Source organism: Sinocyclocheilus anshuiensis, unplaced genomic scaffold (assembly GCF_001515605.1).
Source record: "Sinocyclocheilus anshuiensis isolate Anshui unplaced genomic scaffold, SAMN03320099.WGS_v1.1 scaffold1902, whole genome shotgun sequence".
NCBI classification, from domain to species: Eukaryota; Metazoa; Chordata; class Actinopteri; order Cypriniformes; family Cyprinidae; genus Sinocyclocheilus; species Sinocyclocheilus anshuiensis.
Window position 1 is genome coordinate 112,692 of NW_015544233.1, and position 14,869 is coordinate 127,560.

The 14,869-nt window shown below is 35.9% G+C and overlaps 1 protein-coding gene across 1 annotated transcript in view; it reads right to left on the bottom strand.

Annotated features, from left to right (window-relative positions):
• Window positions 1-4,373: 4,373 nt before the first annotated feature.
• The window catches only part of LOC107697541 (leucine-rich repeat and fibronectin type III domain-containing protein 1-like protein), an 87,849-nt gene continuing 77,353 nt past the window's right edge, over window positions 4,374-14,869 (bottom strand). The window contains exon 5 of the mRNA XM_016498338.1: window positions 4,374-4,608. The gene's annotated coding sequence lies outside the window, so the exon portion shown is untranslated. The remainder of the gene's footprint in view (window positions 4,609-14,869) is intronic.

The following is a 14,869-nucleotide window of genomic DNA, read 5'->3' on the forward strand; positions in this document are numbered from 1 at the left end:
CTCACACATACACCACCCCATACCACCCCAGAATTCTCAATAATAAAATAACCAGAACTGGGGGCATAATTTACCTTGTGATACCATTCATTGTCAATATTGAGGATAATCCTTTTTTTATACTCTAATCAGGCAACGTATCTCAGGGGATACGCATATTTCAAAATGTGATAAAAGCAACACGAACAACATATGACTTAATTGTATTTTTCAACATATCATGACAATGTTCACAATTAATACTAATAGTTGTATTGCAGTATTTATTTATTTTACATTTTTTGGCTGAAAAAAGTAAGATTAATATATGCCTACTTTCTACATTTTCTGAATGTCCAGCCCCATACTCCAAACAACTTCAGCTATGATAATGATATCACTATTGGATGAAAAATTATTCCTCGTGCCTCATACAATACACTAAAGAATATGTATCTTGTGGTACACGTTGCCTGTTTTAGGGAGGACTTTATATGTAATATATGTAATTTCATAATTCTATTGCACTTAATATGGTTAAAGTGTAGTGATGAATGCACTGACAGGCATTTATAATAAACTAAAATATAATTTAATCTAATTTCTGTTGAAACTGTCATGCATTTAAACTTGATTGCCATTTCTACTGAAATGTGCTTTAGTGTGTTAGTCAACACATCAAAATAAGTGTACTTCTTTCCAAGATAGAGCCGACGCTGATGGCTGCCTCCGTGGCGTGCTCCGCAGTTGTTTTTATGTTTTTGTTAGTTTGTCCTGTCTTTAGTTATATCCCTGCAATCAGCTGTTTAGAGCAGATCGTGATGCAGAATCAATGGGGAAATCGCGCGGCGGTGGGACATGCTTTTACATCAATGAGAGGTGGTGTACAGATGTAACTGTGTTAAAGAAGATGTGCTGTCCAGATCTAGAAGTGCTCTTCATTAACTGTAAGCCGTTCTATTCGCCGCGGGAGTTTTGCTCATTCATTCTCGTCAGTGTCTACATTCCTCCGCAAGCGCACTTGAGCTCAGCTTTACAGAAACTCGCAGATCTGATCACAGAGACAGAAGAACAACACCCGGACTCTGTTTTAATCATTCTCGGGGACTTTAATAAAGCCAATCTCTCCCGTGAACTGCCAAAAACCATGGTTCACTGCAAAACTCAGACAGCTCCGTCAGGCCAAAGAAGATGCTTACAAGAAGGGGAACAATGTCTTGTATAAACAGGCTAAATACACGCTGGAAAAGGAGATCAGAGTGGCAAAGAGGAATTATTCTGAAAAAATACGGATTCAGTTCTCTTCCAGTGACTCCGCATCAGTGTGGAAAAGTCTAAGAAATCACCAATTACAAGACACCATCCCCCAGCACTGTGGAGAATCAACAACTGGCAGGCCATCTGGTCGACGCTACAGAGCACTGAGCACCAGAACGGCCAGACACAGGAACAGTTTCTTCCCTCAGGCAATCCATCTCATGAACACTTAACAATAACTGTGGAACACACACTATTTATACACTCATACACTTATTTATCTAACACTCATACTCAGTCTACACCTCAAATTTTCACATAATATACAGTACCTGTACATACAAAACTGTATATTGTAATATACCTGCACATACAATTGTCAATTTATATATTTTTATTCCTTATTTACTTGTTCTATTTTTTTTTTTTTATTATCTGTTTTTTGTTCTTTCACTGTCATTCTGTTACACTGTGGAAGCTTCTGTCACGAAAACAAATTCCTCGTATGTGTAAACATACCTGGCAATAAAGCTCATTCTGATTCTGATTCTGATTCTTCTTTAAAATACTGTGTACGTCAGTGTTTTAAGAAATATATTTTTTATGATTTGAAGTTCACTATTAAGCACACTTCTTTTTTCTTTCTTTTTTCCCCAAGAAGAGAGCCATTTTCTCAGCACCCTAACCTAGATGAAACCTCATAAAAAGCAACTGAGAAAACACTCTACATGCAGAAATTTCACATGGGAGACTTGATTGTAACCGAAAGCGACGTTAGCATGTAGCTAATGATCAGCCTGTCAGTCACAAAGCAGAGCACAATGCTCTAATAAGCATAACAATTCATAACAAACACAAATATGGCACACATACGCTATTTTGGATTTATTTTCACTGAACATATGACAGTTCATTCTGGCAATGCCTTAAGGTCTCTTCGTTCATGAAAATTCAAAGGCCTGTATCCAGCAAATCAGTTAAGATACTTGTATTTCTTCTAATAATGTGAATTGTCAATAAAAAAAAAATCTAATTATAATGACTGATGGCAGAAATAATAAGAGATGTATGCTAGGATGCTAACTGTCTGAAACACAAAGGTTTATGCAGCAGCCTTCAGTATGTACTGGCAGACAGCAAGGCATCTCAGTAGGATTTGGAACAGAGCCATTGACTTGACCGCTATGAAATAAACAAACAGTTCATCATGGTCATTTTCTGTAAGGAACAAAGAATAATTCCTCTGCGTAATGTGTCCTGGACACAGATTAGATGCAGTTGTTGACTAATACAGATTTTCACAGTAGAATATTCTTCGGCTGTGGAGTTTAATCCGTGACTGGGTCTGGAAACACTGTCCTGGAAATTGGCCATATGGTTTGACAAAGTGAGGATTCCCCTGAGTGGTTGTGCGGCGTAGGAGTGTGAGGATGTTTTGCAGAAACACCTTTGAGTAGGTTGTGACATTACACGTCTCTAGATTCTGTGCTGAGAAATACAAATGGAGTGAGATTTCCAGACGTACGGAGACAGGGGTGCATAAGGTTGACCATATTCAGCCACTCAGTCGCTAATGGACAATTTATGTCAGGTAGACTAAAAAAGATAAGTCTGAACTCTGAGGTGCAAGTTTTGTCGGAAGAAAGAATTGACTTTTAAGACTAAAATGTCTATGTCCGAGTTAAGGGAAATTGGATGTAATGAGTGCAGCTCCCCTGTTGATGGTGGTCGTCCCAGAACCCAAGATATTATACAACCAAGGCAGTCTTTGCTGTAGCAAGATGGCCTCTCACTTTTCCCATTTATCCCTCTAGATGTATTGAGAAAAAAAAAAACAGATTGCCATTAGCCACCACTTGCATCAGAGATAAAACATTAACTATGGCATAATGTAGATAAAATCATTCAGCTCTCATGTCTAACAGAAGGGCAGTGTTCAGCAGGATTTTTGGGAAAGGACACTGTCCTGTGGGAGGGGCCAACCTCATGACATCACCGCAGGTGCAGAGTGATAAATGCTGTGTTTAGGTGAAAGCGAGAAATGGATATCTCATTTGTAAAAACCCACCGGAAGAACCTTATAAGTAGAGCAAGCTGGACACTTCTACCTGCACACTGTCTTCATTCTCTGCTGATGTCAATAATTCAAAAGTAGCTGTGTATTCAGACGATAAAATTCAGACAATAAAAATAAAAATGTTAATATGTTATTTTGATATATCAAAATATCAATATATTAGTTTGTGTATACAAATAATAGTAATAATAATAATAATAATAAAACTAAAATATAATATAATTTATGTTTGCATGCATGAATATGTTATACATATTCAATGTTATTTAATAAATAAAATAAAATGTGTGGCTTTACATATTATAATACATTATAATATGTGTTATTCTTTATTTTAATTAGTTAATTCTATAATATAGTACTATATATCATAATATGAAATGTATAATATATAATTTTATGTATTCATCATATATGTAGGCTACATGTGTGTAAAAATGTCATTTGTATTTAATAATATTTTAATGTAATAAAATATTTTTTTAATAAATAAACAATAATTTTAAATATATATTAATAATACATGTAATGGATCTTTTAATGGATATTTTGTTGTCAATATAATTAGTTATTAGTCTCATGACATTTATGGCTCAGCTGATAATTGGGCCTCAAACTGAGTGTCTAAGCATGGTAGCAAACAGATCATGTATCTCTGGTGGGAGAATGCCAGAACTCTTATTATTATTAATGGGAATGCTGACGAATAACTTTCTTGAAATAAGATACAGCTTTGACAATTTTAGCCCATGTGAAAATAATTATTGTGTGTATAGTGATAGTTGTCTGACTGCAACTGTTTTGTTTATAAAGTGAAAAGAAACTACCTATCAGGAGTGTAAATCAATTCACAAGAAATTCCAAAAAGGAACGTCACACGCTAAAAAAAAAAAAACATTAGAATGGAGCCAGTATTTTATTTTATTTAAAAAAAAATCACACACCATAAAAATTACATGTACAAAACTATAAGATCTTAAATTGATTTATGTACAGTTACAAAAGAAAATGGCAAAATAAAAAGTGACCAAACAACTCAAATTAATAGGTATACTTGTGCTCCCATTCGGGACTGTTGCTGCTGCTGCTGCCATCTGTTTGTTGCTTTGAGTCCTTTAGGTTTGAGTTCTCACTGGACGAGAGGGTCACGACTGACACTGTAAAGTCAGAGGAGATGCAGGAGGGCAGATTGATGAAAGTGCAGAAAGCACAGACATGCTGTTTACTTTGTCCCATCTGAGTTTCCGCTCACTGGTGCAGTTTGCATGATTGAATGGGTGGAGAATGATGAATATCTAGAGAAAACAAGAGAAAGAGAAAAAAGATCAGACTCTTTGGCAGAAGGCATGACGCTTCTGAAGAGATAAGAAAAGACTGCAGGTCCTGCCTAGTCATCGAGGAGCTAACATAGAATTCACAAGAATGATCCGGTTCAATACAATTTAAGCTCTGTTGATAGTGTTTGTGGCATAATGACTACTAGTGTGAATTTACATGTACAGAACTATATAGAGCATTCGTGGAGGGTCGGAGTGCTATTGTTCCATCTATCCATCTATCATTCTATGTATTATTCTATCATTTTATATTGCTCTATCTATCCATCTATTGTTGTGTATCCATTTATCACTCAATTGTTCTATCACGTACAATTCTATCTATCATTATATCTGTCTATCTATCATTCTCTATATCCAACTATCATTCTATCTATATATCTATTGTTTTGTGTATCCATCTATCATTCTTATGTTCTGTTTTTTTTTCCATCTATCTCACTATAGTTCTATTTATCATCCTATTTATCATCTTTTGTTCTATTTATCTGTATATTGTTGTATTTTCTATCTATCTATCATCTATCTATCTATCTATCTATCTATCTATCTGTCTGTCTGTCTGTCTGTCTGTCTGTCTGTCTGACTGTCTGTCTGTCTGTCTGTCTGACTGTCTGTCTGTCTGTCTATCTATCGTGTTCTAACTATATCATTCTAACTAGTGTTAAAGAAATGTCTTATTATTATCAATGTTGCATGCAAACACTTATGCTGCTTAATATTTGAAGTTCAAAATAACTTTGAAAGAATTCAAATGTTTTTAAAGAATTCTAATTTTATAATGTGCGTTTTAATGTCAATTCTGTTCAGTTTAGCATTGTTGCTGAGAAAAAAAAGTATTAATTTCTTAAAACTTGGCCCAAACTGTTGAACCAACAGTTTTAGCTTTTATTTAAAAACAAAATAAATAAATTATGTTTTGTAATATTTTAATGATATTTACGTATATAATTCACCAATATAATGAATATTGTTGTATTGACTTAACAATTACTCCACAAATACATTGTGGATTACTGTAACTGTCTTTAACAACTACATTTACTTTAACAACTACAAAATATATACACTAAAATTAAAGGGCATTGTCTAAAAATGTTATGTGATGATCAATATTATGCCACAATTGCTGTGTACTGAGTTTGCTTTACACTCAAACCGGCGCATTCTTTTATAGCCTGAAGTCTTCAAAGACCAGAGGGAACGAGTGAAATGAGCTTTCATAAGTGGTGATTGTGACATCTAACATTACATTGATCTTGTATGCATAAAGGAACAAAAGGAATGAACAGTAGTGCTGGCATCCTCTCAAATCTATGATGGTGGTCTTCTCTTTGGGCTTCTGGATCATTTGGATGGAAGAACAGCTGATATAAATGTTAATTTGTTGGCAGGAGGAGCAAATGGTGCCGCCAAGCTCTGGAAAGCTTGAGAGACCATGAAACCAGCCGGGATTAGACAACATGTCTGCCAACAACTCGACCCCATCCCTGATCTGCTGCCGTCAGATAATGCGTTCGCAGAGACCACCTTCAACACCTGGACAAAGACCTCCATCCATGTCTTGTTTCAGCAAACACCACAATCAGTCACCCATCAAAACCTAAATGAATGGCCATCAATATTGATCTAAATGTGTCACAACTGATTTATTTTTAGTTCGGTCCTGACAAAAGAAAATGCATCGACATGGATTTGGCCTCTAGAGCGTCCATATGTTCCAGCCAAGCGATGAGACAGATACTGGATGTTTCTCACCGCATGTGGGCTCCGAGATGGATCTGTCTGGGGCCTCACGGCTCTAAATGACAGCAAAGACGTGACAGTAGACTGAACACACAACCAAGATCATCCAAACAGCTAAGATCAACAGCTCTGGGCATTTGCATATTAAGTGTAGTTTCTGTTTTTAATCTCAGATGTTTTCTCCTCTCGTTGGCCCGAAAAGCCGAATCGTTCTGGTGTTTAATCTTGTTAGGTGAAAAATGAATGTCTTCAGTTTTGAGTGTGGCAACATAAACAGACTACTTAAGATATATGGGAATAAAAACAAAGAGAAAAGATATGCCTGTTGTTCCGGTGAGAGGACTATTTCAAGTAAAGATAAATAAACTTCAAACTACAATCCCATTGTGTCATAAAAGCCTGATCTCTCGGCCATACAAACGCTCGCACCAAAATCTGTTTATAATTCATGACAATTAAGTCAGGATTTGTTAAGATCATTTTCATTTGCCCTGTGTCAGGGTTATGGACCTGTTTTGTGTTTCTTTGTTCCATGTACTCCATGTCCTGGTTTTCCCATGTGTTCCCTTGATGTTATTAAAGTCTCCTTGTTGATGTACTCCACGTCGTCTCATTCCTCGCTCCCTCACAGTAGTGATCATTACAGAATACCGGACCAGAACATAAAGTGAGCGGCGCCTCTTCTCCCCGAGTTTTTTTTCCGGTTTTGAAAGTCTTTTGTTTTCTTGTGTTTTCCCCCCGCGATTATGGAGATCGCTGCACGCTTCATCGCGCTAGCCCGTAGAGATCTTCCCTTCGCCGAGTATGCCAGGGAGTTCTGCGGGCTTGCCGCAGTGACGGCTTTAGATGACGCCACCATCAACTCTTTGTTCTGGCACGGGGCCAATTACCATTGCCCCGTGGACCTACCAGACACCTCTAATCAAAGGAGGAGGATGAGGAGAAAAAGTCAGTTCTCCACCCTCATCCTAGCCCCAGAGCTCACTCCAGTGTTTGCTCCAGCCCCAGAGCTCGCTCCAGTGTCGGTTCCAGTCCCCGAGTTTTGCCCAGAGAGGGTCCCAATCCCAGAGTTTAGCCCAGAGAGGGTTCCAGTCCCCGAGTTTAGCCCAGAGAGGGTTCCAGTCCCCGAGTTTAGCCCAGAGAGGGTTCCAGTCCCCGAGTTTAGCCCAGAGAGGGTTCCAGTCCCCGAGTTTAGCCCAGAGAGGGTTCCAGTCCCCGAGTTTAGCCCAGAGAGGGTTCCAGTCCCCGAGTTTAGCCCAGAGAGGGTTCCAGTCCCCGAGTTTAGCCCAGAGAGGGTTCCAGTCCCCGAGTTTAGCCCAGAGAGGGTTCCAGTCCCCGAGTTTAGCCCAGAGAGGGTTCCAGTCCCCGAGTTTAGCCCAGAGAGGGTTCCAGTCCCCGAGTTTAGCCCAGAGAGGATTCCAGTACCTGAGTCTAGCACAGAAAGGGCTCCAGTTCCCATGTCCAGCCCAAGGAGGGCTACAGTCCCCATGTCCAGCCCAAAGAGGGCTCCAGTCCCCAGGTCAAGCCAGGCCCCCTGAGCTCCCTACTCCACCATGGCCTCCTGAACTCCCTACTCCGCCATGGCTTCCTAGTCTGCCTGCTCCGCCATGGCTTCCTAGTCTGCCTGCTCCGCCATGGTGCCCCGAACTGCCTAATCCGCCATGGCGCCCCGAACTGCCTGCTCTGCCATGGCTTCCAGAGCTCCCTGCTCCACCATGGCCCCTGAGCTCCCTGTGCCGCCATGGTACCCTGGACTGCCTGATCCTCCCTGGAGGTATTCCCCGTATCCCAGTCCTGCACCAGCCTCCAGGGCGCCCACCCTGGGTCCATATGAGTAATGTCAGGGTTATGGACCTGCTTTGTGTTTCTTTGTTCCATGTATTCCATGTCCTGGTGTTCCCATGTGTTCCCTTATGCCCTTATTTGGTCCTTCCTCTTCCCATTATGTTCCCTGATTAGTTCATCATTTGTTTCCAGCTGTGTTTTGTTATTTATCTTCATTTGCTCCAGTATTTAAAGTGTAGTCTGCCCTGTCTTCCTTTGTCCGGTATTGTTTATGTCAATCTCCTCTGCTACATGTGTTTTCCTGGTTCCCTTGATGTTATTAAAGTCTCCTTGTTGATGTATTCCACGTCTCCTCGCTCCCTCACAGTAGCGAACGTGACAGTATGCATGTTACTGAGAGAGAAAAAGAAGAAGAGAGGAGCATTGTAAATGAGGCAACATTAAAGGAATAGACCTTAAGGCAATAATCTTGCTTGGTGAATGGCACACAATAACGAAGCTCTGCATGATGACCTACAGCATCGCTCACTCTCTTTCCCACTGTCTCTTTGTGCTACTGGGAAAAATGCAGCCCACTCATAGACCCCCAACCATGAATTATATGAATCTCAGAGATGAAGTGCGGTAATAGCCTCGAAAAACCATGTCATCCGGCTTCCTGTTATGAACAGAATGAAGTAGAAAATTGGCCATTTAGAACAGAGCCCTGGCTGAATTACAATTGAGTTGATGTACTCCACGTCTCCTCGTTCCTCGCTCCGTGCTCCCTCACGGTAGCGATCGTGACACCCTGAAGCTTCTCCTACTTTTAAAAATATGTTCATGTGTTAACACCAGTTTATTCAAATATGCATTGTTCAAAAGTGTGAGGTCAGTAAGATAATATATGTATTTTATTGAACAAAGTTATTTTATTACAACAACAACAATACTACTACTACTACTACTAATAGTAATAATAATAATTGACGACAAAGACAGTAGTAATAATAATAATAATAATAAACAATTATTTATTTTATTTATTTACTTTCTAATAATCAAAAAAGACAGATTAATAATAATAATAATAATATCACCATCATCATCATTTATGTATTTATTTGTTTGTTTGTTACTGAACCTTTGACTGTACTCAAAAAATGCAGCCTTGGTGACCATAAGAGATTTTCAAAAAACATCTCTAAAACAAGCCAATCGAGAGGACTTTTGCAAGACTATTCCATGCAAAATCAAATTGAAGTTCTATACTGAACTCCTAGATGAAATCTTTAGCGTAAACACATTCAATCTTCTATATCAGAAACTGAGGATGGCTTTCAGCACTCAGAGAATCTTATTACTTGGTTTGGCTGCCATTATAGCTTTCATTATGAGTTATATTGCCACACCTTGTTTCTCGTCAGCACTATTGATTATGCAATTAAATCCAGCCTGACCATTAGATATCAAATAAAGGATTCTTTCAATGGATTTTGTGCAAACCCAGGGGCAAACGGTGAATGACAGTCGGGCGTAAATCACAGAGGCTCTTTAATAAAACAGCAGTCTGTCATGCAAATGACGCACTGGGGAATGACTGCCACATCACTTTCCAAAAGAGAGAAAGAGACAGGTAAACTCCATATGAACTCTAATCACTTTATAGCACCAAGATATTTATTTGATGCATTTGTGCATATGTGCATGAAAGAGCGTGTATGTGCATAGTTTTTTATTTTGTACTGCATAAACTTTTTGTAATTTTTAACTGACAAAAAAAAAAAAAGAAAAAACCTTACTTAACTGTTTGTTACTAAAGCATATGTATGCATTTTAATTTTACTGTAAAAGACCATTATTTTTTCAAGTAAAAACTATGAATTACTGTATGATTACAGTAGAAAAATAGTAAAATGACAATCCCAGACATCCCTGCGTGACACACCTCATTATATTTAGATAATTTAAACAATATTTTGTTATTAGTAATGTACATCAGGGTGTTTTGTTACATCTTTTTGTTATTTAGTTAATGTTTATTGCATTATTTTATTTGTGTCATGTGTGTTATTATATATGTTATATATATATATATATATATATCTAATATAAATTCATAGTAAAAAAAATGGTTACACTTTAAATTATAAACCTCTTAAATACATTTTTAAATCATTTTCAAAGTTTTTAAATTCCTTGTTTTATTGTTATTAGTATTTTATTTGATTTGGTTACACTTTATTTCGATAGTCCACTTTAGACATTCTACTAACTATAAGTAACTTTGTAACTACATGTCAACTACATGTTTGTTTATTTATTTATTTATTGCACTGAAGTAAAAATTTGGTGAAATCTCATCTGCAAATTCACATAGTGAAAAGATTTTTAACAAATATCGTATAGAAACCTGTTGCATTCAAATCAAACATGGAGGAAAATCTCATTTTGGTGAATAAGCACAAGTTAACCCAATGCAATAATGGAAAGAAGGTACACTGTTACTGGAATCTGAACCAATGTATACATTCATTAGATATAATAATTTTGAATAATCCATCAATTTTACAAACCATCTGTCTTATGTGAAATGTAATTATTATTATTTGTTATATTTATTTATTTTTTCAAAGCTAAGCAGAAGCAATGCAGTGTGGGTATTCTATCCTGTTGATAAATTCTGAAATAATTTCACAACCTTAAAATCCAATGTGACCACCCCCGAAGAAAACAAGATGCATTTGGAGAAGTCAATGAAAAATCGAAATTGAAATCAATTGAAATCCATCTGGTTAATCTAGGCAGTAAGTAAATTCACATTTTCTCTGACCCTGTAAGGGAAGCATTTGGTCTCATGGAAAGGGCAAATTCGTGAGTCATTATATGTTTCATGCCCAAATTCAATTTGCCAGAAAGTGCACACTAACGGGTCTCCAAGAAACAAAACATTAGCAACAAAACCAGCACCGAACCGTTAATTTCGAGGAGCACGGCTGTACTACGTCATTAACAATGTTGTGGTAATTACTAATTAGAGAGTACTTATCTCAAAGAGGTGGAACGTGGAACAAAGAATTAAGGTATCAACAAACATCGCCTCTGGTGAGCAGACAGAGGCCAGATAACATCGCCACACACTCTTTCAAGACCGCGTTCACAGACAAAACAACAAAAATTGCAAGAGCAGCTTCATTAAACCAGCAGAAAAAAAAACATGCTGTTGTCTATAAAATGTACTTTTTAAGTTATCAGTATCTGCAAATGTTGTAAATAATCAGATATCAGTACAGACACACTCATTTTCCAAGGACATTTCAAGGTCTTTGCCTTGAACTAACCAAATCTGAGATTAATGCATTTATCATCCTTATATAATCAATCATTATGTATCAATATTTTGTTAATGTCATTTCTGTGATTAAATGGCAAATAAGCAATCAAAACGGACAACCTGCACGAGCGTTTATCGCAGTGTCATCGGCGTGGAGAAGTGATTAGTCACGTAATGATTTTTTAATTGGCGAAGAAATGAGGCTTGACAAGTCAAAACGAAATGCTAAGTGTGGCGAAGGGGTGCCAACAACTAAAATACTGTGTAATTGCAATTCAGTTGGACTATTTTTAAAATTAGAACAACTTAGATGCACGAAAAGAAAGAGAGACGAAAGTCTGAAATAAGACTGGTGAAAACTCAGTCATTGTTTAATAGAGCCAAAAGTTATCTGTGCTCTACTGAAAACAGAGTGGGAATCTTTATAGTCATTCTACTCTTTCAAAATGTCTGGATGAAGAATTACATGTAATCAGTAACCGAGACATAATGAAACTAGTGCCTTTTCCATTTTCTAAAGGTGACGTTTTAGCAAATAAAAGCTGTCTTAAAGTGTTATTAAATTGCATTGTCAACTATATGATGCACGCGCACATGCACGCACGCACACACACACACATTGTGTTTCCATGTTTTATGGGGACATTCCATAGGCGTAATTGTTTTTATACTGTGCAAACTGTATTTTCTATTACCCTACACCTAAACATACCCCTAAAAAGAAACTTTCTGCATTATTAGATTTTCAAAAAAATAATAATTCTGTATGATTTATAAGCTTGTTTCCTCATGAGGATCTAAAATTTAATAAATAAATAAAAATAAAAATAAAAATAAATAAATAAATACATAAATACTGATGGAGTGAATAGTTTATATGACTGACTATACCTGCATGTAAATATATACGCATTTTTACAAATGCATTTTTTATAAATCAATTTAACATTAAACAGATATAGAAATGAGTTATTAACAATAAAAAGTTTAATTTCTTTTAAATGTTTATATTATTATTATTATTATTAAAGTATGTGAATTATGTGGCATTAATTACTTAAAATGACCATAAGTTTGGGGTTGCTAAGGTTTATTTTTTTTATTTATTTATTTTTTTTAATGTTTTTATAAGAAGTTTATTTGACCAAAAACACAGTAAAAATGTAATATTGTGAAATATTATTACAATTTTAAAAAACAGTTTACTATTTTACCATATTTTAAAATATAATTTATTCATGTGATGCACATGTAACAACATAAAAGTCTTTACTGTCACTTTTGATCAATTTAGTGCTTCTTTGCTAAATAAAAGTATTCATGTATTAAAACAAACTATTGGTTTACTCACTTAGCTACTGTTCAGAGAGGCCTGATGATCTATATGTTGATATGTTAGTCTGAGGTCTGCTTACACCTGCGTAGTATCACAGAGGATGACACCTGACAGCTGGATTTGATCCACAGCTTCAAGCATTGAAACAGGAGAATAAACAACTCAATCCATCTTAACTTTGCATTTCACTTTGCCCCATCGAACTTTTAACTGATCTCGTTTCTCAACGTCATGGAAAGCAGAAGCTTTGATTTTGGGATCAATAGCCGAGTGAAGCACCAATCGTTGGCGTGTCAATTCTTCCTTGTCAGCTTCTTTAACTGGCAGACTTTTGAACGGAGTCCCACCGATTGTGTATGACGTCAGCATCAAACACTTTTCTGGGGTCACAGACACCCCGGTTGCACACAAATTCGATCAATATTTCATCAAGTGAGTTGCAACTTAATTGATTGCTTAAGTTTTTGAGGGTTGTTTATTCTCTGACAGCAAAAACTATAAATAAAACAACAAATGCGCCTCCGGGAACATCCGTATCTTCGTTTACGTGCTACTTGTATGGATCGTCCGATGTCTGAGTGCGTAACATTCCCTAGTGCATTGGTTTGCGTGCAACATCCTGTTCATTTCTTTGACATGCACTGTCAACCCTCTCTTCTGATGTCTCAAGGCATTGTGGGGGAATTTTTAGCAACAGTTAAAACCACAGAAAAAAAATATCAGTATGATCAATTATTCATGAGACCGTTGCTGTTTCTGAGCTTGAATACTGTTTAGTCACCTTGTAGTGTAAATTGTGCATGGCTCCTTTATAACCTCTGCTTGACGTCTAGCCTCGAATGGAGGAAACTTACATACTTGGCATTTACTATGGCCTTATGTTGGCATTTGTTTGCAGTCTGAGGTGATACTTAGAGATGAAAGGTACTGATTTTGCAACACAGCCAAGTTAATTATATTTCCGCATGAGTGATTGTGAGTGGAGCGTCTGATACATGAAGCTGAGCTGCAAGATATTAGCTGATAACCTCAGGACAGACACAGCAATGTCAACACAAGAGCCGAGCGCTTGCTAATCACTGATGCTCATCTATATAATCTCACCTATATATTTCTGAATATCTGATGCAATGTTGTGTTTCATAAAATATATGTTTAGGAACGTTTCTAGTCACCAAAGTACACAAAAATTAATACATGGATAATATAATATAATATAATATAATATAATATAATATAATATAATATAATATAATATAATATAATATAATATAATATAATATAATATAATATAATATAATATAATATAATATAATATAATATAATATAATATAATATAATATAATATAATATAATATAATATAATATAATATAATATAATATAATAAACTAATTTTATGGTATATGCCTATATATTTACTAAATTTATCCACAAAAAAAAAAATCAATACTGTATCAGTATCAATACTGGATATACTTGCCCTTGTTAAGTAAACAAATATTAAAAATTAAAATAAAATTAAAAAAAAATAATAAAAAATTAAAAATAATAATCTTAGTAAGAAATAAGTAATTAAAATTTTTTTTTAAATATGCCAACTTTATGTTGTTTATATGTTAATTTGGAGATTCAGTGTGAAAATATAGTTATAATCACAAAGTGTCATGTTAGGTGTGATTGTTATTAATTACAGAATAATTATTTTATATTCAATTAATATTTTTTTTTTAATGGATTGACAGCACCAATATTTATTTATTTATTTATTTGTTTGTTTGTGTGTGTTTGTTTGTTTGTTATTTTTCTCAGCAAGGCTGCATTTATTTGAAAAACAAATACAGTGTACTAATATTTCAAAACATTTCTGTTTCAATTTAAGGGGTCATATGATGTTGCTAAAAATAACATTATTTTGTGTATTTGGTGTAATGAAATGTGTTTATGCGATTTAAAGTAAAAAAAACACATTATTTTCCACATACTGTACATTATTGTTTCTCCTCTATGCCCCGCCTTTCTGAAACGCGTCGATTTTTAC